General features: G+C 43.8%; 1 long non-coding RNA gene across 1 annotated transcript in view; it reads left to right on the top strand.

Moving 5' to 3' along the window:
- LOC148151927 (uncharacterized) overlaps positions 1-26,599 on the top strand; it is a 33,712-nt gene that overhangs the window by 5,775 nt on the left and 1,338 nt on the right. The gene's annotated exons all lie outside the window — the stretch shown is intronic.

Here is a 26,599-nt window from a genome sequence, read left to right as displayed (position 1 = left end):
CTAGTCCCTTGAGCTGCGGTGTGAACACCACTCTATACATGCTATCCACATAATTCTCAGCCTTATGGATATGCCAGAGCCTCTCCAACTGCTGCTCAAGTTCCGAGATGCAGAGCCCAAACTTCTACAGCTGGGAGCACTGGCAGTGTCCAGGAATCTCACATATGACAAGCTGCATATTCCGCTCAGCTAGCCTCTCCTGACATCTCTTTAACTTATTATTAATGCCTTAGAGTAGAATTATTTTGTTAGATGTCCTATTCTATCAGTAAGGTTAAAGTTTCAAGTGCAGTATGACTCTTCTTCAGAATCCTTCTTGTACATGTTGTGGTCTCCTTAAAGTTTCTTGACTAGACAAAAGGAAGTGGCTGCAGTAGTGAATAGTAGGAGGTCACCATTTCAGAATGCAAGTCTAAAGATCATATTCTACAAAATGCTGGCCAGTAAGACTATGTTTCAAAGAGTAGTATTGCAGGATATGTGTGGGAAATCTCCGTATCATTTCAGCTGACCTCAAAGTGTGGGTGAAAGGGCACAAGAAACTTACTTTGTGAATTTTCTTCATGGCAAAACAGTTCAACAGTTAAGCAATGAAGTAATATCAACATTTATGGGACTGAATGGAGCAAGTCAGTCTCAGTTGACCCACAGCTGGAGGAATCAGACCTGACAGAAAATTGGCCAAACTAAATTAACCTGGACGACACCTCCTCCCACCCATTATCCTGCAAGAATTCCATCCTGTTCTCCTAATTCCTCTTCCTCCACCGCATCTGCTTGGACAAGGAGACATTCCACTCCCAAGCATCCCAGATGTACACATATTTTGAGCAATGTGCTTTTCCTCCCTCTGTCATCCAGACAGCCCTCCGTTGCACCACCTCCATTCCCCGTTCCACTGCTCTAACCTCCACCTCTCCAAATGCAATTAAAGCAGAGCTCCCCTTGTCCTCATCTACTACCCTACCAGCCTCCGCATCCAACGCATCATCATTAAACACTTCCTCCAACTCCAACTAGACCTCACCACCAAGGACATTTTCCCCTTCCCACCCCTCTCTGCCTTCCGCAAGGACCGTTCCCTTCGACAGTCCTTGGGTTGCGCCACTCTCCCCATTGACTCCCCTGAACCCTCAGGTACCTTGTCCTGCAACCGGAAAAGATGCAAGTACACCACTCCCCTCACCTCCATCCAAGGCCCCAAGCAGTTCTTCCAGGTGAGACTGAGGTTCACCTGCCTCTCTTCCAACCTAGTTTACTGCATCAGGTGCTCCCAATGTTGTCTTGTCTACATTGGGGAGACCAAACATAAACTTAGCGAACAGTTCGTTGAGTATCTCTGCTGGGCCTGCAGAGGCTGACCGGACCTCCCAGTCACCACCCATTTTAATTCCCCTTCCCACTCCCTTTCCGATATGACCATCCTTGGCTTCCTCCATTGCCACAACAAACCACACCGCAAATTGGAGGAACAATACATCATCTTCCGCCTGGGCAGCCTACAGCCTGGAGGATTCAACATTGAATTCTCCAATTTTAAATAACCTCCCTTCCCATTCCCCAACTTTCTTCCCAGCCCCTCCCTCTCCTTTCCACTCCTCACTGCCACCAACCGGACTTATTTCTCCCAATGACCAACCAGGTTGTACCCTCTACCTGTCGACACCTATCCCTACTTCACCACCCCGCCCCTGCCACCCCCTTTATCTGCATCTCCCCCCGCACCAACCCCTAGTCCTGAAGAAGAGTTACACCCAAAACATTGACTTTTCTACCTCCTGATGCTGCCTGGTTTGCTGTGTTCTTCCTGTCTACTAAACTAAATTAATTAGCAGCCAGCCATTATCAGCTATGGAATACAATGGAAACCAAGATCAATAAAGTCACAAAACTTCAAAGGGAACTGGCTGCAACCAGCTCAAGAATTGTGTGTTGAAGGCGTGTCAATCAGGCATTCTAGTTCAAAGTTTGTGAGAAGATTTGTAACTCGGGTGCTTGTTGTTGTGGTTCTGTTCGCCGAGCTGGGAATTTGTGTTGCAGACGTTTCGTCCCCTGTCTAGGTGACATCCTCAGTGCTTGGGAGCCTCCTGTGAAGCGCTTCTGTGATCTTTCCTCTGGCATTTGTAGTGGTTTGAATCTACCGCTTCCAGTTGTCAGTTCCAGCTGTCCGTTGCAGTGGTTGGTATATTGGGTCCAGGTCAATGTGCTTATTGATTGAATCTGTGGATGAGTGCCATGCTTCTCGGAATTCCCTGGCTGTTCTCTGTTTGGCTTGTCCTATAATAGTAGTGTTGTCCCAGTCGAATTCATGTTGCTTGTCATCTGCGTGTGTGGCTACTAAGGATGGCTGGTCGTGTCGTTTCGTGGCTAGGTGGTGTTCATGGATGTGGATCGTTAGCTGTCTTCCTGTTTGTCCTATGTAGTGTTTTGTGCAGTCCTTGCATGGGATTATGTACACTACATTGGCTTTGCTCATGCTGGGTATCGGGTCCTTCGTTCTGGTGAGTTGTTGTCTGAGAGTGGCTGTTGATTTGTGTGCTGTTATGAGTCCTAGTGGTCGCAGTAGTCTGGCTGTCAGTTCGGAAATGCTCTTGATGTATGGTAGTGTGGCTAGTCCTTTGCGGCATGTCCTCGTTCCGTTGTCTTTCCCTTAGGCATCTGTTGATGAAATTGCGGGGGTATCCGTTTTGGCGAATACATTGTATAGGTGTTCTTCTTCCTCTTTTTGCAGTTCTGGTGTACTGCAGTGTGTTGTGGCCCTTTTGAATAGTGTCTTGATGCAACTTCTTTTGGTGTGTGTTGGGTTGGTTGCTTTCGTAGTTCAGGACTTGGTCTGTGTGTGTGGCTTTCCTGTACACCTTTGTGGTGAATTCTCCGTTCGGTGTTCTCTGTACCATCACGTCTAGGAATGGGAGTTGGTTGTCCTTTTCTTCCTCGCTAGTGAATCGGATTCCTGTGAGTGTGGCGTTGATGATCCAGTGTGTGTTCTCTATTTCTGTGTTTTTAATGATTACAAAGGTATCATCTACATATCTGACCCAGAGTTTGGGTTGAATTTGCAGGGTTGAACTGTTTGTTCTAATCTTTGCCTTACCGCTTCTGGTATGAGTCCAGAGATGGGTGAGCCCATGGGTGTGCCATTGATTTGTCCATATATTTGGTTGTTGAATGTGAAGTGTGCTGTGAGGCACAAGTCCAGTAGTTTGAGTATGCAGTCTTTGTTGATAGGTTCAATGTCCTGTTGTCTGTTCTGTATGTCCAGCAGGTTGGCTATTGTTTCTCTGGCTAGGGTTTTGTCGATAGAAGTGAACAGTGCTGTTACATCGAATGAGACCATGGTTTCTTCCTTGTCTATGTGTATATTTCTGATGATGTCCAAGAATTCCTGTGTTGATTGTATAGAGTGTCTGGATTCGCTGACCAGGTGTTTCAGTTTCTGCTGTAGTTCTTTAGCCAGTTTGTGTGATGGTGTCCCTGGTAGTGATACTATGGGTCTGAGTGGGATGTCTGGTTTGTGCACTTTAGGTAGTCCATAGAATCTGGGGGTGTTGTTGCTTTCAGGTTTCATTCTCAGTAGGTCAAACCTGGTTATCTGTCCGTTTTTTTTGTAGGTTCCTCAGTGTGTTCTTTATCCTATTGGTGAGCTGTGGGGTGGGGTCAAACTCCCTCTTTTGGTAGGTGTTGGTATCTGCAAGTAGTTGTTGAGCTTTTTGGATGTACTCTGCTTTGTCCAGGATGACCGTCATTCTGCCTTTGTCTGCTGGAAGTATGATTATGTTCTTATCGTTTCTTAGTGATTTTAGTGCTTCCCTCTCCTTGGTGTTGAGGTTATGTGTTTGTCTTTTCCTTGTTATCAGAGGTACGATACTTTGTCTCACTGTTTGTTGTGTCTCTTCTGTCAGTCCATTGTTCCTGAGTGTGCATTCTAGTGCTGCTAGGAAGTCTGTTGTCTTGGTGTCCCTGTGGTTGTAGTTGAGTCCCTTGGCCAGTATTGTTCTTTCCATTATTGTTCTAGAGGGTTATATAAGGGTACATTGAGATCTTGATCAACTAGGCCACTGGGCTAAGGAGTAGCATGGACTTTAATTTGGATGAATGTGAGGTGCTGAACTTTTGTAAGACAAACCAGGGCAAGACTTACACAGTTAGCGCAAAGGTCCTGGGGTAATATTGTAGAACACAGAGATCTAGAACAAAGAATGAAGAACAAGCAACAATACAGAACAGGAACAGGCCCTCGGGATGCAGATACATAGTTCTCTGAAAATGATGTCACATGTAGACGGGGCAGTGAAGAAAGTGTTTGACATATATACCTTTTTTGGTCAGAAGACTGAGTCTAGAAGTTGGGACATCATGTTGTCACTGTACAGGACATTAGTGAGGCTACGTTTAGAGTACTGTGCACAATTCTTGTCACCCTGCTGGAGGAAGGGTGTTATTAAACTGGAAAAGATGCAGAAAAGATTTACAAGGATGTTACCAAGACTGGAGACTGGACAGACTGGGACTTTTTTCCCTGGAGCATTGGAGGCTGAGGGGTGATCTTGTTGAGGCTTATAAAATCATAAGAGACATGGATAGGTGAATAGTTAAGGTCTTTTTTCCCAGGCTAGGGGAGTCCAAAACTAGACAGCTTAGGTTTAGAGGGGAAAGATTTAAAAGGAACTTGGGGGCAACTTTTTCATACACAGGGTGGTGCATTTATAGAACAAACTGCCAGAGAAAGTGGTAGAGGGCAGTACAATGACAACATTTAAAGATAGTTGGCCAGGTACATGATTAGGAAAGGTTTATAGGGATATGAAACTAGTTTAGTTTGGGAAACCTGGTTGGCATGGACAAGTTGGACTGTTTCCATTATATATATGACTCTATGTCTGTGACTCTATAAATAACATCAATCTTCAAACCAGGGGCCTATTTTTAACTTTTATAGAACATGTATAGTGAATTACCCGCCTGTTCTATCCCCATCAGATTTTGTTTCCACTGAAATCAAGCAGATGTATAAGGAGCAGCCATCTGTTCCCATGAAAGTTGAAGGTTTACACCCCTGTATCTCACCAAAGCAACCACAACTAAGTCAAGAAACTTTCATGCTGCAATGCATCTTTGAGAGATTTACAGAATCAAAATACTTAAAAGCTCATGGAGCATACTTGAATGTAAATGAATATATTTTTAAAGGAATGCTTTGATTATGGAAAGTGGAGTGAGGCAGATGTTTCTAGATACAAGTTCACTTTTTAATTAAGTACAATTTATGTTGGCATGCCATATTCTCAAGCTTGTTAACTTTGAAATCAATGACAACATTCATGGACTTTTGATGCACATTGTATTCTGCAGGAACATGTTTCGCAGTCAGTCTTCATTACTCAACCACAAAATCTGTCACATATGCATCCTGTTTGTGGAATTTAATAGAAGTTGGCTTAATTTACTGTCAAATATACTGCACTCCTACAAGTGGACCTCATTTATCTGAAATATTTGACAATTCTTAAGCATTTAACTAATATCAAGGGCATGGAATTAATCTCCAGTGGCACTAGAGGCTAATTCTTCTCTGACAGCCACTTCTGGCACACCCTGCAAAAGGAAAGGTATGCATCCAGACACCCTATGTATGCCAGAGGCAACTGGAACAGGATTACTCTGACATTCCTCAGCCGTACTGGCTGATGTGATACCCACTGCTCAAATTTGGACCACAAAGTTTACTTGTACACATCTGCACATCACTCATCAAAGATCAGGTGTTCAGCTACAGAGACGACCCATTATTAACTTTGTTAAAAATGTTAAACATTCGTCTTGCAGATAAAGTGATTTTTAAGAACTTCTGTTATTGCAAAATGCCTGGAGGTGCCTTTTAGTATCGTTAGGTGTGATAGGGAGAATCTTAACACCCTCACTGGGATGGTGAAGGGTAGCTAATCTGTCTGCACATTGGGTGCAATTTGTATGGGAGTTGCTCGTGCAGTCCCTCTGAGTGAACAGCATAGCAGAGTGATGGAGCAGAGGCTGGGGAGAAGGCAAGCTCTACACAATGGTGAGCTCCTCTATGCTCCATAGCAATGGAGGCTGTCTGACAGTCCAGCCAATCTACCCAACATCTTGATGCACAAACACCACAATATTCCTCCTGCAATACCTCAATGTCGAGGTTCTCATCCTTGACCCTGTAGCAGGCCAGTTCTGTGACCTCACCTTTGGTAGATGAACCATCCTTTAACCCTGTCCTGGCTGCATACAAGTTTGGTGCTGATCCTAACAATTTACTAGGCTCTGATATGCATACAATATCTGACCTATGTATCAGGGATATGCTGTTGCTCTCTCTGTCTCTCTCTCTCTCTGTCTCTCTGTCTCTCTGTCTCTCTCTCTCTCTCTCCTGCTTGGGTCTGCTGTGGTGACTCCTGGCATTTGGAAGCACAAACTCAGCGGAGAAGGTTGATGTGAGGAAAAGTGCTCCTGTTGGGATCAAGAGACCGCAATCACACCATCTGCATCTTTCTAATCATGCAAAATAACAAGCTGAAGGTGCGCTGGGAGTTGCGAAGGGGACGTACAGCAGGAACATAGTTACATTCTCAAATTCAGTGATGCCAACTGATATGGGTTCCATTCAGTTGGCCCTACATTGCTCAGAGCCATTATTTTTTATCCTCCATCAGATACCTCTATTCATTTCTATTGAGTTCCACCTTCTCCCAAAATAAAAAAAAGAGTGACATAACTGAATAAATGGAGTTACATGAAGGGAGTGAGAGATCTGCATGTGTCTGGTAGTGCTGGTGTGAGAGTGTCAGAGAGTATTTTGTGAGTCCTGAGTGTGAGTGGATAATACTGGATGGATAATGTGAGTGTGGTGTATTGAGTAGCTTGAGATGTAGGTCAGTGATATCATATAAAGATGTATTCAATGACCTAGGCCCCATGAGGTCAATAAATTGCTTGTGGTACTGTAATCAGCATCTTGGATTCAGACCTCCCGGGCCGTTTGCTAACAATTACTTCCACAGGAAAATCCCCTAATTTTTTTTTCAGTTGTCCATCATATCAGTGACCCTGGAGACCTCTCTCTATCCTGGTGTTCTATTTTCCATGTTAGCAAGTATATTTCACAGCAACTTCCAGTTATGTAGGAAGCACTGCCTTTAAAACAGAAAGCAGCCTGCACCTTTATTAGGAGAAAGTGAGGACTACAGATGCTGGAGACCAGAGTTGAAAAATGTGGTGCTGGAAAAACACAGCAGGCCAGGCAGCATCCGAGGAGCAGGAGAATTGATTTTTCAGGCATAAGCCCTTCTTCAGGAATGAGGCTGGTGTGCCAAGCGGGCTGAGATAAAAGGTAGGGGGGAAGGGCATTGGGAATACGATAGGTGGAAGGAGGTGAGGGTGAGGGTGATAGGCCGGAGAGGGGGTGGGGGCGGAGAGGTCAGGAAGAAGATTGCAGGTCAAGAGGGCGGTGCTGAATCCGGGGGTTGGGACTGAGATAAGGTGGGGGAGGGGAAACGAGGAAGCTGGAGAAATCTACATTCATTCCGTGTGGTTGGAGGGTTCCTAGGCGGAAGATGAGGCACTCTTCCTCCAGGTGTCGTGTGGTCAGGGTCTGACGATGGAGGAGGCCAAGGACCTGCATGTCCTTGGCAGAGTGGGAGGGGGAGTTAAAGTGTTCAGCCACGGGGCGGTTGGGTTGGTTGGTGCGGGTGTCCCAGAGGTGTTCCCTGAAACGTTCCGCAAATAGGCGGCCTGTCTCCCCAATGTAGAGGAGACCACACCGGGTGCAGCAGATACAGTAAATTATGTGTGTGGAGGTGCAGGTGAATTTGCGACGGATACGGAAAGATCCATTGGGGCCTTGGAGGGAGGTGAGGGGGGAGGTGTGAGCGCAAGTTTTGCACTTCTTGCGGTTGCAGGGGAAGGTTGCACTTCTCAAAGACCGCAATTTCCCCTCCGACGCGATCGATGATGCTCTCCACCGCATCTCCTCCACTTCCTGCACCTCCGTCCTTGAACCCCGCCCCTCCAATCGCCACCAGGACAGAACCACTGGTCCTCACCTTCCACCCCACCAACCTCCAGATACATCGTATCATCCTCCATCATTTCCACCACCTCCAAACAGACCCCACCACCAGGGATATATTTCCCTACCCACCCCATCAGCATTCCAGAGAGATCACTCCCTCCGCGAATCCCTCGTCAGGTCCACACACCCCACCAACCCAACCTCCACTCCCGGCACCTTCCACTATAACTGCAAGAAGTGCAAAACTTGTGCCCACACCTCCCCCCTCACCTCCCTCCAAGGCCTCAATGCACCCTTCTATATCTGTCACAAATTCACCTGCACCTCCACACACATCATTTACTGTATCCGCTGCACCCGATGTGGTCTCCTCTACATTGGGGAGACAGGCCGCCTACTTGCGGAACGTTTCAGGGAACATCTCAGGGATACCCGCACCAACTAACCCAACCGCCCCGTGGCTGTACACTTTAACTCCCCCTCCAACTCCGCCAAGGACATGCAGGTCCTTGGCCTCTTCCATCGCCAGACCCTGACCACACGATTCCTGGTGGAAGAGTGCCTCCTCTTCTGCCTAGGAACCCTCCAACCACACGGGATAAATGTAGATTTCTCCAGCTTCCTCATTTCCCCTCCCCCACCTTATCTCAGTCCCAACCCCCGGATTCAGCACCGCCCTCTTGACCTGCAATCTTCTTTCCGACCTCTCCATCCCCACCCCATCTCCGGCCTATCATCCTCACCCTCACCTCCTTCCACCTATCGTATTCGCAGCGCCCCTCCCCCAAATTCCCTCCCCCCTACCTTTTATCTCAGCCCGCTTGGCACACCAGCCTCATTCCTGAAGAAGGGCTAATGCCCGAAACTTCAATTCTCCTGCTCCTCGGATGCTGCCTGGCCTGCTGTATTTTTCCAGCACCACATTTTTCAACTCTGCACCTTTACTAGGTCCCCTACTGAATGCAGAGGCAATAGCAGAATGGGAACCTCTTGGCCCAAAGCCATAATCATGCAAATAAGCTGCCAACTTCAAATTTGTGCATTGTCCACTTCTACCACAACCAGCAGGGCTAGGAAATTAACCATAGCCCCCATGCCTGATTATTGGTACTATCCAGGTTTTAGGTCAATGATCTTTATTTTTGACATTTTACATGTGGTAACCTGTTACAAATTGTTTTTGTTTTATTCGTTCCTAGGATGTGATGTCACTGGTCAGACCAGTATTTATTACCCATCCCTAGTTGCATTAAGTGTCAATGACATTATTGTGGACCTGGAGTCACATGTAGGCCTGGTAAGGATGGCAGTTTTCTTCCCTAAAGGACATGAGTGAATCAAGCGGGGTTTTCCTGACAATCAACAATGGAGCCGTGGTCATCATAAGACTCCTAATTCCAGATATTTATTGAATTCAACTTCCACCATCTGTCATAGCAGGATTCGAGCTCAGAACACTACCAGGGTCTCTGTATCAATAAGGATAAATTGAGGACTGTAGATGCTGGAGATCAGAATTGAGAATGTGGTGCAGGAAAAGCACAGCAGGTCAGGCAGCATCCGAGGAGCAGGAGAATCGACATTTCAGGCATAAACCCCTCATTCCCGATAGAACATAGAACATAGAACAATACAGCACAGAACAGGCCCTTCGGCCCACGATGTTGTGCCGAACATTTGTCCTAGCTAAAGCACCTATCCATGTACCTATCCAATTGCTGCTTAAAGGTCACCAATGATTCTGACTCTGCCACTCCCACAGTCAGCGCATTCCATGCCCCCACCACTCTCTGGGTAAAGAACCTATCCCTGACATCCCCCCATACCTTCCACCCTTCACCTTAAATTTATGTCCCCTTGTAACACTCTGTTGTACCCGGGGAAAAAGTCTCTGACTGTCTACTCTATCTATTCCCCTGATCATCTTATAAACCTCTATCATCCCTCATCTTTCGCCGTTCCAATGAGAAAAGGCCAAGCACTCTCAACCTATCCTCGTACGACCTATTCTCCATTCCAGGCAACATCCTGGTAAATCTCCTCTGCACCCTCTCCAAAGCTTCCACATCTTTCCTAAAATGAGGCGACCAGAACTGCACACAGTACTCCAAATGTGGCCTTACCAAGGTCCTGTACAGCTGCAACATCACCTCACGACTCTTAAATTCAATCCCTCTGCTAATGAATGCTAATACACCATAGGCCTTCTTACAAGCTCTATCCACCTGAGTGGCAACTTTCAAAGACCTATGAACATAGACCCCAAGATCCCTCTGCTCCTCCACCTTACTAAGAACCCTACCGTTAACCCTGTATTCCGCATTCTTATTTGTCCTTCCAAAATGGATAACCTCACACTTGACAGGGTTGAACTCCATCTGCCACTCCTCAGCCCAGCTCTGCATCATATCTAAGTCCCTTTGCAGCCGTCAACAGCCCTCCTCACTATCCACAACTCCACCAATCTTCGTATCGTCTGCAAATTTACTGACCCACCCTTCGACTCCCTCTTCCAAGTCATTAATAAAAATTACAAACAGCGGAGGACCCAGAACTGATCCCTGTGGAACTCTACTTGTAACTGGGCTCCAGGCTGAATATTTACAATCTACCACCACTCTCTGACTTCGACCGGTTAACCAGTTCTCTATCCAACTGGCCAAATTTCCCACTATCCCATGCGTCCTGACTTTCTGCATAAGCCTACCATGGGGAACCTTATCAAATGCCTTACTAAAATCCATGTACACTACATCCACTGCTCTACGCTCATCCACATGCTTGGTCACCTCCTCAAAGAATTCAATAAGACTTGTAAGGCAAGACCTACCTCTCACAAATCCGTGCTGGCTGTCCCTAATCAAGCAGTGTCTTTCCAGATACTCATAAATCCTTTCCCTCAGTACCCTTTCCATTACTTTGCCTACCACCGAAGTAAGACTAACTGGCCTGTAATTCCCGGGGTTATCCCTATTCCCTTTTTTGAACAGGGGCACAACATTCGCCACTTTCCAGTCCCCTGGTACCACCCCCGTTGACAGTGAAGACGAAAAGATCATTGCCAACGGCTCTGCAATTTCCTCTCTCGCTTCCCACATAATCCTAGGATATATCCCATTAGGCCCGGGGGACTTGTCTATCCTCAAGTTTTTCAAAATGTCCAACACATCTTCCTTCCTAACAAGTATCTCCTCTAGCTTACCAGTCCGTTTCATACTCTCCTCTTCAACAATACGGTCCCTCTCATTTGTAAATACTGAAGAAAAATACTCATTCAAGATCTCTCCTATCTCTTCCGACTCAATACACAGTCTCCCACTACTGTCCTTGATCGGACATACCCTCATTCTCATGTTTCTCACATACGCATAAAAGGCCTTGGGGTTATCCTTGATCCTACCCGCCAAAGATTTTTCATGCCCTCTCTTAGCTCTCCTAATCCATTTCTTCAGCTCCCTCCTGGCTATCCTGTATCCCTCCAACAGTCTGTCTGAACCTTGTTTCCTCAGCCTTATGTAAGCCTCCTTCTTCCACTTTACTAGATATTCAACCTCCCTCGTCAACTAAGGTTCCATCTCACGACCATCTCTTTCCTGCCTGACAGGTACATACATATCAAGGACACGTCGTATCTGTTCCTTGAAAAAGTTCCACATTTCAACGACATCCTTCCCTGACAGCCTATGCTCCCAACTTATGCTCCTCAGATCTTGTCTTGCAGCATCGTAATTACCCTTCCCCCAATTGTAAAACCTACCCTGTTGCATGCACCGATCTCTCTCCATAACCAAGGTGAAAGTCACAGAATTGTGGTCACCATCACCAAAATGCTCACCCATTAACAAGCCCATCACTTGTCCTGGTTCATTACCGAGTACCAAATCCAATATGGCCTCCCCTCTGGTAGGACAATCTACATACTGAGTTAGAAAAGCTTCCTGGACACAATGCATAAACACCACCCCGTCCAATCTACTTGATCTAAAGAGCTTCCAATCAATATTTGGGAAGTTGAAATCGCCCATGACTACTACCCTGTGGCTTCTGCACCTTTCCAAAATCTGTTTCCCAATCTGTTTCTCCACATCTCTGCTGCTATTGGGGGGCCTATAGTAAACACCCAACAAGGTGACTGCTCCTTTCCTATTTCTGACTTCAGCCCATACTACCTCCAAAGGCAGATCCCCCTCGAACTGCCTTTCTGCAGCCATTATACCATTTCTAATTAGCAACACCACACCCCCTCCTTTTTTACCACCCTCCCTAATCTTACTGAAACATCTGTAACCAGGAACCTCCAACAACCATTCCTGTCCCTTTTCTATCCACATTTCCGTGATGGCCACAACATCATAGTCCCAAGTATCAATCCATGCCTTAAGTTCACCCACCTTATTTCTGATACTCCTTGCGTTGAAGTATATACACTTGAACCCATCTCTTTGTCCGCAATAATTCCCTGTCAGTGCTACCTTCTCCACAGCCTCCCTACATTCTTGGACATCCTGAAAAACAGCTAACCTATTTGCTGGACTACAAGTCTGGATCCCATCCCCCTGCCAAATTAGCTTAAACCCCCCCGAAGAGTGCTAGCAAACCTACCCCCCAGGATATTGGTGCCCTTCTGGTTCAGATGCAACCCGTCCTGCTTATACAGGTCCCACCTTCCCCAGAATGCAGTCCAATTGTCCAAATACCTGAAGCCCTCCCTCCTACACCATCCTTGCAGCCACGTGTGTTCAACTGCACTCTCTCCCTATTCCTTGCCTCACCGTCACATGGCACCGGCAACAACCCAGAGATGACGACTCTGTCCGTCCTAGCTTTTAGCTTCCAGCCTAACTCCCTGAGCTCCTGAATGACCTCCCCGCCCCTCTTCCTACCTACGTCGTTGGTGCCAATGTGCACCACGACTTCTGGCTGCACACCCTCCCCCTTAAGGATTCTGAAGACACGGTCCGAGACGTCTCGGACCCTGGCACCCGGGAGGCAACAAACCAACCGAGAGTCTTGCCCATGTCCATAGAACTGCCTGTCTGTCCCTCTAACTATAGAGTCTCCTATAACTAGCGCTCTCCTCCTCTCCCCCTTTCCCTTCTGACCCTCAGAGCCAGACCTCGTGCCAGAGACCCGGTCACTGCAGCTTACCCCTGCTAGGCTGCCCCCCCCCCGCCCCCCCCCCAACAGTATCCAAAGCGGTACACTTATTGTTGAGGGGAACGACCACAGGGGATCCCTGCACTGCCTGTTTCCCCCCATTCCCACCTCTAACTGTTACCCAGCTACCTCTATTCTCTGGTGTAACTATGTCCCTGTAGCTTCTATCTATCACCCTCTCAGCCTCTCGAATAATTCTCAGTTCATCCAACTCCAGCTCTAGTTTCCTAACGCGGTCTGTGAGGAGCTGGAGCTGGCTGCACTTCCTGCAGATGAAGTCAGCAGGAGCATCGGTGGTCACTCCTACCTCAAACATCCTGCAGGAGGAACATTCCACTCCACTGCCTGCGCTGCATAACTCTACACTTAGTCTCCAAAACAAGAACACTAAGTAGTTTTTTTTAGTGCTTATGCCCGATGAAGTACTTATGCCCGAAATGTCGATTCCCCTGCTCCTCGGATGCTGCCTGACCAGCTGTGCTTTTCCAGCTCAACACTCTTGTCTCAAAAGGTTTAGTGATAATATCACCAGGCCATCACCTCCCTAATTACCAGCATTTTGGGATTACTAGCATTGTTGGAATCTTAAATTCCAAGCTCTTTCCTCAATTCAGTTCAACATTTGTAATTCATGTTTTTAATTTAGTTTTATCTCCCCAAATGAATTCTTTATTCCTTAAACAACATCACTATTGCACATTTTATGGTTATCATCACATTACTGTTTGTGTGTGAAAAGTGGCTGCTATATTTTCTACGTTACATGACAATACTTCAAAGTTATTTCATTGGTTATAAAGTACTTGGGAATGTTTGGAGCTGTGAACAATTCATTTCTTATTCTGCTATCTAAACGATAATGACATTGATTGATGTTCTGCTAAAATTTCATGCACACTTTTGGTTATTCAGTACCTTCTCAAATAACTATCTTTGGATTGGGTCACTGAAGCCAATTAATATGCTTTTGGTGCAACCTCAGATCTGAGTGTTTAATACTGTATGGGCCAATAGTTTGCACTTCGCGGTTAGAATGTATTTTTGTTTTATTAATTGAGCTAACAGGGACTTTGCTCTGAATTTTAAATTTTTTTTCTCTTTTAACAAACCCCTTGTGCTGATCAAACTTAAGAATTTTATTTATTTAAGTATTCAACTTTGCTTATTTCAGGCTTCATTATTATAAGGAATTTCCACCTCAGTATTTGCTGTTGGTTATATAAAAATGTGCCTCAGCCCAAACTCAGAAGAACATCATATTACCTATTTTGTACTGACCTCTTAAAGCCAGAGAAGTCACTTCTTGCTTCCCTTTACATTGGATTTATATCCTAGGGATAAAATCTCATGCCTGTCCCACCGCACCAATCTCAATCGTCTATGTCACACCTACAGCATGTACTAGCAGTTTATACAGCTCCATCTGTCAGCATAACTTTTTTGCTCTTGTAATAAAGGATAATAATCCATATACCTTCTTAACCACGTCATTGAATGATAGAGGTCCACAGCACAGAAAACATGTCCTTCAGCCCATCGAGTCTGAGCAGGTCAAAACCAACCACAGAACTATTCTAAACCCAGTTTGCAGGATGTGGCCCATCGCCTTGTGTGCCTTGGCATTACAAGTGTATATTAATGCAGGAAACGTGTGTGCTACAATCAAATGGCCATGTCTTGTAAGAGGTTAGTCAGACAAATTAAAGCGCACAGCTTGGGAGTAATATATTGGCATGGTTGAACAAATATGAAACGGAGAATGGGAATAAATGCTTTTTTTCTCTCAGTGGCAGGCATTGACTAATAAAGTACCACAAGGACCAACGCATGGGTCCCAACTATTCATGATATGTATAAATTACTTCAATAAGAGAATCAAATGCAACATTTGCAAGTTTGCTGATGATATAAAACAGAGTGAGTTATAAGTAATTGGGAGGATGCAAGAAGGCCTCATGGTGTTTTAGACAAGTTGAGTGAGTGGGCCAACACAGGACAGCTACAACAGAATATGACTAAATGTGAAGTTATACACTTCAGTATTAGATATATGGTGATATATTGAGAAGTGTGGATGTGGAAAGGGATCTGGGTTCCTTATACATCAATCAATGAAGGTAAGAAATCAGGTGCAACAAGAAATACTACGTTGGCCTTAATGGCAAGAGGATTTGAGTTTCATAGAATCCCTACAATGTGGAAACAGGCCATTCTGCCCATCAAGTCCACACTGAACGTCCACAGAGTATCCCACTAGACCACCCCCTCCCCGCCCTAACCCTGTAACCATGTACTTCCCATGGTTAATCCACATAACCTATACATCTGAGGACACTACGGACAATTGTGCATGGCCAATCTACTTAACCTGCACATCTTTGGACTGTGGGAGGAAAACCAGAACACCCAGTGGAAACCCATGTAAACACAGGGAGAGTGTGCAAACCCCACACAGTCACCCAAGACTGGAATTCAACTCAGGCCCCTTGTGCTGAACAGAGTTCAGAATTAGGAATGTCATACTGTGGTTATACAGGGTCTTGGTGAGTCCACACCTGCAGTATTGTGAACAGTTTTTGTCTCTCTCCATAAGAAAACCTATACTTGCCACATGTGAAATGGAGATTCACTAGGCTGCAATGGATGGCAGGACTATCCTATAAGAGTTTAGCTAGTGTACTCATGAGAGTTTGGAAGGATGACACAGGATCTAATTGAAACATAAAATTCTGTCAGGACTGGTCAAACTAGATGCAGGGAGGATGTTTTCATGAGTTGGGAAGTCTAGATCCGGGGAAACAGACTGAGGCAATGAGGTGACCATTGAGGATTGAGACGAGGAAAGGTCTTTTTCACTCAAAGGAGAGAAAACCGGTAGAATAGCCAAACATAGAATGCTGTGGAGTCTTTATATAGAGTCATAGAAATGTACAGCACGCAAACAGACTCTTCTGTCCAACTCATCCATGCCGACCAAACATCCCAACCCAATCTAGTCCCACCTGCTAGCATCCGATCCATATCCCTCCAAACCCCTCCTATTCATATACCCATTCAAATGCCTTTTAAATGTTGCAATTGTACCAGCCTCCACCACTTCCTCTGGCAACTCATTCCATATACACACCACTCTCCACATGGAAAAGTTGCCCCATTGGTCTCTATTGTATCTTTCCCCTCTCACCCTAAACCTATGCCCTCTAGTTCTGGACTCCCCCACTCCAGGGAAAAGACTTAGTCTATTCATCTTATCCATGCGCCTCATGATCTTATAAACCTCTATAAGGTCACCCCTCAACCTTCAATACTCCAGGGAAAATGGCCCCAGCCTATTCAACCTCTCCCTATAGCTCAAATCCTCCAACCCTAGCAACATCCTTGTAAATCTTTTCTGAACCCTTTCAAGTTTCACAACATCCTTCCGATAGGAAGGAGACCAGAATTGCATGCAATATTCCAAAAGTGTCCTTACCAACATCCTGTACAGACGCAACATGACCTCCCAACTCCTATACTCAATGCTCTGACCATTAAAGAAAAGCATACCAAACACCTTCTTCACTATCCTATCTACCTGAAATTCTACTTTCAAGGAACTATTAACCTACACTCCAAGGTCTCTTTGTTCAGCAACACTCCCTACGACCTTACAATTGAGTTTATAAGTCCTGCTAAGATTTGCTTTCGCAAAAGGCAGCACCTCACATTTATCTAAATTAAACTCCATCTGTCACTCCTCAACCCATTGGCCCATCTGATCAAGATCCCATTGTAATCTGAGGTAACCTTCTTCACTGTCCACTACACCTCCAATTTTGGTGTCATCAACAAACTTACTAACTATACCTCCTATGTTCATATCCAAATCATCCATGTAAATGACAAAAATTAGTGGACCGAGACTGATTCTTGTGGCACACCACTGGTCACAGGCCTCCAGTCTGAAAAACAACCCTCCACCACTACCCTCTGTCTTCTACTTTTGAGCCAGTTCTCTATCTAAATGGCTAGTTCTCCCTGAATTTCATGAGATCTAACCTTGCTAACCAGTCTCCCATGGGGAACCTTGTCAAACGCCTCACTGAAGTCCATATAGATCTCGTCCCCTGCTCTGCCCTCATCAATCCTCTTTGTTATTTCTTCAAAAAGCTCAATCACGTTTGTGAGACATTATTTCCCACTCACAAAGCGATGTTGACTATCCCTAATCAGTCCTTGCCTTTCCAAATACGTGCAAATCCTGTCCCTCAGGATTCCCTCCAATAACTTGCCCACCACTGACATCAGGCTCATCAGTCTATACTTCTCTGGCTTGTCCTTACCACCTTTCTTAAATAACGGTACCACATTAGCCAACCTCCAGTCTTCTGGCACCTCACCTGTGACTATCGATGATACAAATACATCAGCAAGGGGTCCAACAATCACTTCTCTAGCTTCCCACAGAATTTTAGCGTACACCTGATCAGGTCCTGGGGACTTATCCATTTTTATGCGTTTCAAGACATCAAATACTTTCTCCTCTGTAATATGGATATTTTTCAAGATGTCACCATCTATTTCCCTACATTCTATATTTTCCATGTCCTTCTAAAGGCATTGAGGGGTATGGGGATAAAATGGGAATATGGCATTGGGATAGAATTTCAGGAATGCTTTTATTGAGTGGTGAAGCAGGCTCAAAGGGCCAAATAGACTTCTCCTAATCTGAGTTTCCATGTTTCTAGGCACTGTTTAGTTCTCACCCTCAGTGACACTCAATGCTCAAATTGCGCACGTTGAAGGGAGTTATAATACTGGGATTTCAGTCAATTAACCACAACACTAGGATTAATTAATCTGTAAACAGCTTTATTACTAGTTATATTGTGAAACAGGTCTGCTATTAGAGAGTTACTCTCTCTGATTGCCCACTGGTTAAAATATTTGCATAAAAGTCCTTGGTTCAAGTTTTTGTATTAGATATTAATCCATTTATTTTAAACAGACTAATATTAAAACAACACGCAAATTAATTTCACACTAATGTTCTTATCAGTATGCTGCAACAAAGCCTCACAATAAGTTCCATAATGTTTCAATACTTGTTACATTTTTTTCAGTAGTTATTTAATCTTGCTAGTTGAATAACAGTCTAAGACAGCATTCTGCTAGCTCCCACATGCAGACATGTTGAGGAAGAAGACCATTTAATCTTCAGTTGGATTTTACGGTTTGATTGGAAAAAGAATGTTTGGCACAGCGATGAACCTAGCAGAGAACTGACATTCGGGAGAATTGACTACAGGCAGTAAAGTGCCTTCATGAAACGAAAAATGGGTTCAACTGAAAATTGACAGCAGTAGATGTAAGAATAGAAATGCATCATATCACACTGCAGTGACAGCTAAATGGTTCAAAAAGACAATAGGTCTACAAAAATGTTAGCAGTTATTTTTGTATAAAATAAAACAGATCTGATGATATGTCATGATCTTCATCCATGACAATTCGATGTTGGGAATAAAGTATGTAACGCCAATATCTTTTGATCATTTTCCATGTATGTTACACAATGCTTAGTGTCACAAAGCTAGTCCCTTTTTTTCTAAAATCTGTTCCTTGGCTCAAGGAGACTCTGCCCTTGGTTTTTTTTTCAGAGGGGCAATAAACCGGGCCATCTCAGATCAGTCTGGTTTGGTACAGAGATGAAAAGGATTTTGAGAGGCCTTTTGTTGATATGTAAACAGATGAGACTTCAGGCCAAAGTGGTCATTTTTAGAAGCGACCTGTATAAAGAGAGGGGAGTGGTCAGCTCTCTAACTGACTAGAGATGAGCAGTTTTAGTTGAGTCTTGAACTGGGAAGTTCAACTGGGAGCTGTGTGGAAACTCTCTCTCGTTTCTGCTCTTCAACTTCAACGTTTAAGCATGTGTTCTATTTATACTGGTTTTTAAAAGGAGTTTGCTTATTCAGACTGTGGTGTTTATTCAGAACAGTATCATTAAGTCCAGTTGGATAGGCTGAGTTCGGTAGAGATTCTTTATTCTGTTCTTTGTGTTTCATTGTGTAATTTTGTGAATAAATTTTTATCTGTTTTAAAATCGAGCAGCCAACCTAGCTATCTTACTCCGGGTAGTTTTCACTGCACACTTACCGAAACAAATTGCAGGATAGGTCTAGGGCTGCCTGCTTAGGAATGTTTCAAGTGGTTTCACCTAGTCCATATCAGACTGGGGGCTCTTTGCAGGATTTTAAACAATGAGTGGTAGGTGCTAGTGTCTGTATTTCAGGTTTGGGGTCGGTTGGGTAGACAAAGCTTGGGATAGGAATGGCTCTTTCAGTCACCAAAAGTTTTCTGGATGTGGCTGCGGTGACAATAGACAATAGGTGCAGGAGTAGGCCATTCAGCCCTTCGAGCCTGCACCACCGTTCAATATGATCATGGCTGATCATCCTTAATCAGTATCCTGTTCCTGCCTTATCTCCATAACCCTTGATTCCACAATCCTTGAGAGCTCTATCCAACTCTTTCTTAAATGAATCCAGAGACTGGGCCTCCACTGCCCTCTGGGGCAGAGCATTCCACACAGCCACCACTCTCTGGGTGAAGAAGTTTCTCCTCATCTCTGTCCTAAATGGTCTACCCCGTATATTTAAGCTGTGTCCTCTGGTTCGGCACTCACCCATCAGCGGAAACATGTTTCCTGCCTCCAGAGTGTCCAATCCTTTAATAATCTTATATGTTTCAATCAGATCCCCTCTCAGTCTTCTAAACTCAAGGGTATACAAGCCCAGTCGCTCCAGTCTTTCAGTGTAAGGTAATCCCGCCATTCCAGGAATTGACCTCGTGAACCTACGCTACACTCCCTCAATAGGCCAGAATGTCTTTCCTCAAATTTGGAGAACAGAACTACACACAGTACTCCAGGTGTGGTCTCACCAGGGCCCTTTACAGCTGCAGAAGAACCTCTTTGCTTCTATACTCAATCCATCTTGTTATGAAGGCCAGCATGCTATTAGCCTTCTTCACTACCTGCTGTACCTGCATGCTTACCTTCATTGACTGGTGTACAAGAACACCCAGATCTCTCTGTAATGCCCCTTTACCTAAATTGATTCCATTTAGGTAGTAATCTGCCTTCCTTTTCTTGCCACCAAAGTGGATAACCATACATTTATCCACATTAAACTGCATCTGCCATGCATCTGACCACTCACCTAACTTGTCCAGGTCACCCTGTAATCTCCTAACATCCTCATCACATTTCACCCTGCCACCCAGCTTAGTATCATCAGCAAATTTGCTAATGTTATTACTAATACCATCTAATGTTATTACTAATAACATTACTAATGTTATTACTAATACCATGCTAATGTTATTACTAATAACAACTACCACTTGCTGGAAATTTTGCAGCAAATGAATAAGACCAAGTTGCAAGAATTAGCAGAGAAGCTGGAATTAGAACTGCCTGCTTCTGTGAGGAAAGGGTGGATAACTACAGCAGTAGCTCAGCATTTAAACTTGTGAGAGAAACCATTAGAGTCTATAGAGATGGCAAGAATTCAATTGCAAATGAAGTAGCTTGAGTTAGAAGCGAGAGATAAGGAAAGGGCAGCAGAAATGAGCAGTTTGAGTTATGATTAGAAGCAGAAGAGAGAGAAAAGGAGAGAGCAGAGGAAGAAAAAGAGAGAGCTTTCGAACTTCAAAAACTGGCGCTTGAAAAAGAAAGTCAGCTTAAAAGGCTGGAGATAAAGGCTGAGGGTAGACTCAGTGAGACGTCGTGTGAACTCATGAGAAAGAGAAGAGAGTTAAAACACCAAGGTTAGCAACTGAAGTGGCTGATGATTATGTGCTGGTCCATAAAACACAGTTTGGCTTCCAGAATCAATTTCAGTCCATGGGGCAAAGAGAAATCCTCACGTGGAAAGGGAAAGGTAGATCTCAGTGAAGATCATAAGGATAACTTACCACTGGGTAAAAAAAAATGCTTGAGAGGGACAAAGAAGTTAAAAGCCTCCAGTGTTTTAATTGTAATAAAGTGAGCCACATGAAATCACAGTGTTGGTGGGCTAGGAGAAAGCCAGATGTAGGAAAACCAGGCAAGCTTGGAAGTTTTGTTGGACACGTAACAAAAAGCATAAAGGAAGTTAGACAACTGCCTCAGAGTGTACAAATGATCAGAGGTTTATTAAGGTGGAAGTGCCAGATCTGCTTAAAAAATATATAAAGTTTATTCACATAGGCCTGGAGCAGTGGGTAAGGAGGTTACAATATTAATCCTCTCAATCTGTAATGCTGAAGGATGAGGAGATATACACTCCTGAGAGACTATTGCCAGAAAAAGTACTGGTAACAGGAATTCATGGTGAGACTAAAAACGCTCAATTATGTAAAGTGAGGCTAGAGAGTCCAGAGAAAAGTGAAGAATTTGTGGTAGGAGTATACTGAACAAACTTTCAGCTCCAGGGATACAACTATCCTTGCAAATGATATAGCTGATTTGCAGAAGGACATGCTGTCTACTCTGGTTAAAAGCCAGCGGAGAAACAGGCAACTGAAGATCTAGAGAATGTTTATCCAGGAATTTTCCTGATTGTGTGATCACAGGATCACAGAGGCACAAGCTGAAGCAGGAGAAATCAAAAGGCACAGATAAGGAAGCTGACATAGTGTTATCCTAGACATTTTTTGATCAGCTAAGTGGGACAGAGAAGGAGCAAATAGGTAAATATGCAAGTATTTTTAGCTCTGCTACAATGAGTGAATTACAGCAGAAAAATGAGGAGTTAAAACAGTTATATCAAAAGGCATTTACAAAGAAAGAAAGTGAATGCATTCCTGTGTGTTATTACTTAACAAATGATGTCTTAATGAGGAAATGGAGACCATCACACATTCAAGCAGATGAAAAATGGACAGAGACTCATTAAATTGTTTTGCCAGTAGAAAATAGAAAGGATGTGCTGCGAGTGTCGCATGAGCTACCACTTGGAGGTCATTTATGGGCGAGGAAAACACAGGCTAAAATACAAAGACATTTTTACTCACCTGGACTACACAAAAGATGTAGTTGAATTTTGATAGATGTGTCATACATGTCAGCTAATCGGAACGCCACAGGCAGTAATAAAACCTGCACCTTTAATCCCTATTCCAGCATTTGAGGAACCTTTCACAAGAGCCTTGATTGATTGCATAGGTCCCCTACCTCAAACAAAAAGTGGGAATAAGTATTTATTCACAATAATGGATGTGTCGACTAGATTTCCAGAGGCAATCTCATTGCCGAACATCACAGCGAAAAGGGTTGTAGAAGAATTACTTAAATCTTTTACGAGATATGGACTACCAATAGAGATTCAGTCAAATCAAGGATCAAACTTCACATCCAAACTATTCAAGAAGCTTATGGATAACTTGGGAATAAAGCAATTCAAATCTACTGCGTGCCATCTGGAATCGCAGGGAACACTGGAGAGATGGCATCAAACACTGAAGACCATGTTGAGGGCTTATGGTCAGGATTATCCAGATGATTGGGATAAGGGAGTTACATTTGTACTTTTTGCGATCAGAGATACACCGAATGAATCAACCAAATTCAGTCCATTTGAATTAAGTTTTTGGCATGAAGTAAGAGAACCGTTAAAATTGCTTAAGGAGAAATTAATAAGTCAGAATTCAGAGACCACCCATTTGGACAATGTGCCAAATTTTAGAGAACGATTAAATAGAGCTGGAGAGTTGGCTAGACAGCATTTAAAAGTATCACAGCATACAATGAAACAAGAAGCGGATAATAAATCACAAATTTGCGACTTTGCAATTGGGGATAAGGCATTGGTGTTACTTTCAGTAACAGGTGAGCCTTTAAAAGCAGGATGTAGTGGGCCATATCATATTGAGAGGAAATTGAGTGAGGTGAACTACTTGATAAGGACTCCAGACAGGAAGAAATCTCACAGAGTGTGTCATGTGAATATGCTCAAAATGTATTTTGATAGGGAAGGAAAGCAAGAGGAGATGGTGTTAATGACTACAGCATAGAAGGAAGAACCATGTTCAGAGGATTCTGAATTGGACATTCCTCAAATCAAATTGGACAATGAGGAAGTTGTCAAAAATTGGGATAAATTATTAAGTTACCTTCCATAAGAAAATTGAAAGATTTATTACAATCAAATGGGGAGATATGCAGAAATAAGCTGGGAAGTACCAACCTAATTGTGTATGATGTCGATATAGGAGATGCTGTTCTGATTAAGCAACATCATTATAGGCATGACCCTCAAAAGTTGACACAGGTTTAGAAGAAGATAGAGCGCATGCTCCAAGATGGCATAATCGAAGTGAGTTACAGTGACTGCAGCTCACCCATAGTCATGGTGCCAAAGCCAGATGGCACCCAACTGTTATGTGTGGACTATCGCAAAGTTAACACCATTACAAAGACTGATGCATTTCCAATTCCACGGTTGGAGGACTGTGTTGAAAATGTGGGACAAGCAACTTACATTTCTAAGTTGGAATTGCTCAGGGGCTACTGGCAAGTACCTCTGTCAGAGAAAGCAAAGGTAATTTTGGCTTTTGTAATGCCAAATGGACTAAATCAGTTCAAAGTCTAGATTAAAGTGGTGCTGGAAAAACATAGCAGGTCAGACAGCATCTGAGGAGCAAGAAAATCGACGTTTCAGGCAAAAGCCCTTCATCAGGAAAGCCCATAAGAGCTTTTGCCTGAAACGTCGATTTTCTTGCTTCTCGGATGCTGTCTGACCTGCTGTGTTTTTCCAGCACCACTCTAATCTAGACTCTGGTTTCCAGCATTTGCAGTCCTCACTTTTGCCTAAATCAGTTCAAAGTCATACCATTTGGTATGAAAAACGCTCCAGCCACATTTCAGAGACTGACTAATAAGGTCATTGCCAGATTACCCAACTGTGTGGCGTATATTGATGACCTGGTGATTTTTAGTCACTCATGGAAGGAACATTTACAGCATTTATTGGACTTGTTCAATCGACTTCAGAAGGCAGGCTTGGTGCTAAACCGAGCTAAACGTGGATTTGCCAAAGCCCATGTCACCTTCCTGGGCCATATTATTGAACATGGATAAATGGCCTCATGAGATGTGAAAACAAAAGTAATTGGGGAATTTTCCACACCATCGACAAAAAAAAGGTACTACAGTTCCTGAGGTTGAGTGGATTTTACCGAAAGTTTGTACTGAAATTTAGCAGTGTGGCTGCTCCACTCACTGAATTATTAAAAAAGGGCAAGAAGTTTCAGTGGACAGTGGACTGTCAAAAGGTATTTGACAGCCTAAAAACTGTGTTAACCACTGCCCCAGTATTAGCCACACCAGATTACACGAAACCTTTCAAGGTGGCTATCGATGCCAGTGATGTGGGTGTCTGTGCAGTGCTCCTGCAGGAGGATGATGAGGGAATAGAAAGACCCATCGGGTATTTTTTGCAGGAAGTTGAATGTTCATCAACAGAAATATTCAAAGATGGAGAAAAAGGCTTTAAGCTTGGTGTTGGCATTACAACATTTCAGTGTTTATATTACCAGCAATGCATCTGAGGCAATCCTAAAAAAACTGATCAGAACCCATTGACATTTCTGGAAATATTTAAGGACAAAAATGCCAGACTGTTTAGATGGAGTTTGTTGTTGCAGCCATTCAATTTGACAATTGTGCATGTGGCACGTCGCGAAAACGTGATTGCCAATGCATTATTGAGACTCAAATATGATACGGAGGCTTTCAGTGGTGGGTGTGCCATGGCCTGAATTTGCATGTGGTTGTGTATGTTTGCATTTTTATAGTTAGCATAGTGTGTATATGTGTTTAGACTACTAACCGCGTTTTGAAGGGTTAAAAATAAAGCCATCTTTTGATATTCATGTTTCTTTTTTTTAAAGGGGAGAGGTGTCACAAAGCTTGTCCTTTTTTTTCTAAAAGCTTTTCCTTCGCTCAAGGAGATTCTGGCCTTGGTTTTTTTTCAGAGGGGCAATAAACTGGGCCGTCTCCAATTAGTCTGGTTTGCTACGGAGATGAAAAAGATTTTGAGAGGCCTTTTGTTGATAGGAGTGACCTGTATAAAGAGAGGGGAGTAGTCAGCTCTCTAGCTGACCTGAGATGAGCAGCATAATTAAGTCTACTTGCATAGGCTGAGTTCTGTAATTTTGTGTAATTTTGCGAATACATTTTTGTATGTTTTAAAATCAAGTAGTTAACCTAGCTATTTTAATCTGGGTAATTTTCACTGCACACTTAACCGAAACAAATTGCAAAGTTGCGTCTAGGACTACCTGCTTAAGAACATTTTGAGTGGTCTAGTCTAGTCCATAACATTAGACCAGGCTGAACATTGTAGTCATCAAATAGCAATTTTCTGAAGTTGATTTTTTTCCACTGGACTAGTCATAGAATCATAGAGATGTACAGCATGGAAACAAACCCTTCGGTCCAACCCGTCCTTGCCGACCAGATATCCCAACCCAATTAGTCCCACCTGCCAGCATCCAACCCATATCCCTCCAAACCCTTTCTATTCATAAACCCATCCAAATGCCTCTTAAATGTTGCGGTTGTACCAGCCTCCATCACTTCATCTGGCAGCTCATTCTATAACCGTACCACCCTCTGCGTGAAAACATTGCCCCTTAGATCTCTTTTATATCTTTCCTCTCTCACCCTAAACCTATACCCTCTAGTTCTGGACTTCCTGACCCCAGGGAAAAGACTTTGCCTATTTATCCTCTCCATGCCCCTCATAATTTTATAAACCTCTATAAGGTCACCCCTCAGCCTCCGACGCTCCAGGGAAAACAGCCCCAGCCTATTCAGTCTCTCCCTATAGCACAAATCCTCGAACCCTGGCAACATCCTTGTAAATCTTCTCTGAACCCTTTCAAGTTTCACAACATCTTTCCGATAGGAAGGAGACCAGAATTGCACACAATATTCCACCAGTGGCCTAACCAATGTCCTGTACAGCCGCAAAATGACTTCTTGACTCCTGTACTCAATATTCTGACCAATAAAGGATAGCATACCAAATGCTTTCTTCAATATCCTCTCTATCTGTGACTCCATTTTCAAGGAGCTTTGAACCTGCACTCCAAGGTCTCTTTGTTCAGCAACACTCCCTAGGACCTTACCATTAAGTGTATAAGTCCTGCTAAGATTTGCTTTCCCAAAATGCAGCATCTCGCATTTATCTGAATTAAACTCCATCTGCCACTTCTCAGCCCATTGGCCCATCTGGTCAAGATCCTATTGTACATTACTTAAGATAAACATGTCCAAAGGAGATTCCTGAGTAAATGATCTCCTTTCATAAAATGATGATCATTCCATTTTCCCACCATGTTAGGTCAGAATGTAAAGAATAGAAAAAGTCATTC

Source organism: Chiloscyllium plagiosum, unplaced genomic scaffold, assembly GCF_037043375.1.
Source record: "Chiloscyllium plagiosum isolate Xiang-an unplaced genomic scaffold, Cpla_swu_hap1 HiC_scaffold_2, whole genome shotgun sequence".
Classification (NCBI taxonomy): Eukaryota; Metazoa; Chordata; class Chondrichthyes; order Orectolobiformes; family Hemiscylliidae; genus Chiloscyllium; species Chiloscyllium plagiosum.
This window is presented reverse-complemented; position numbering and strand designations above follow the sequence as displayed.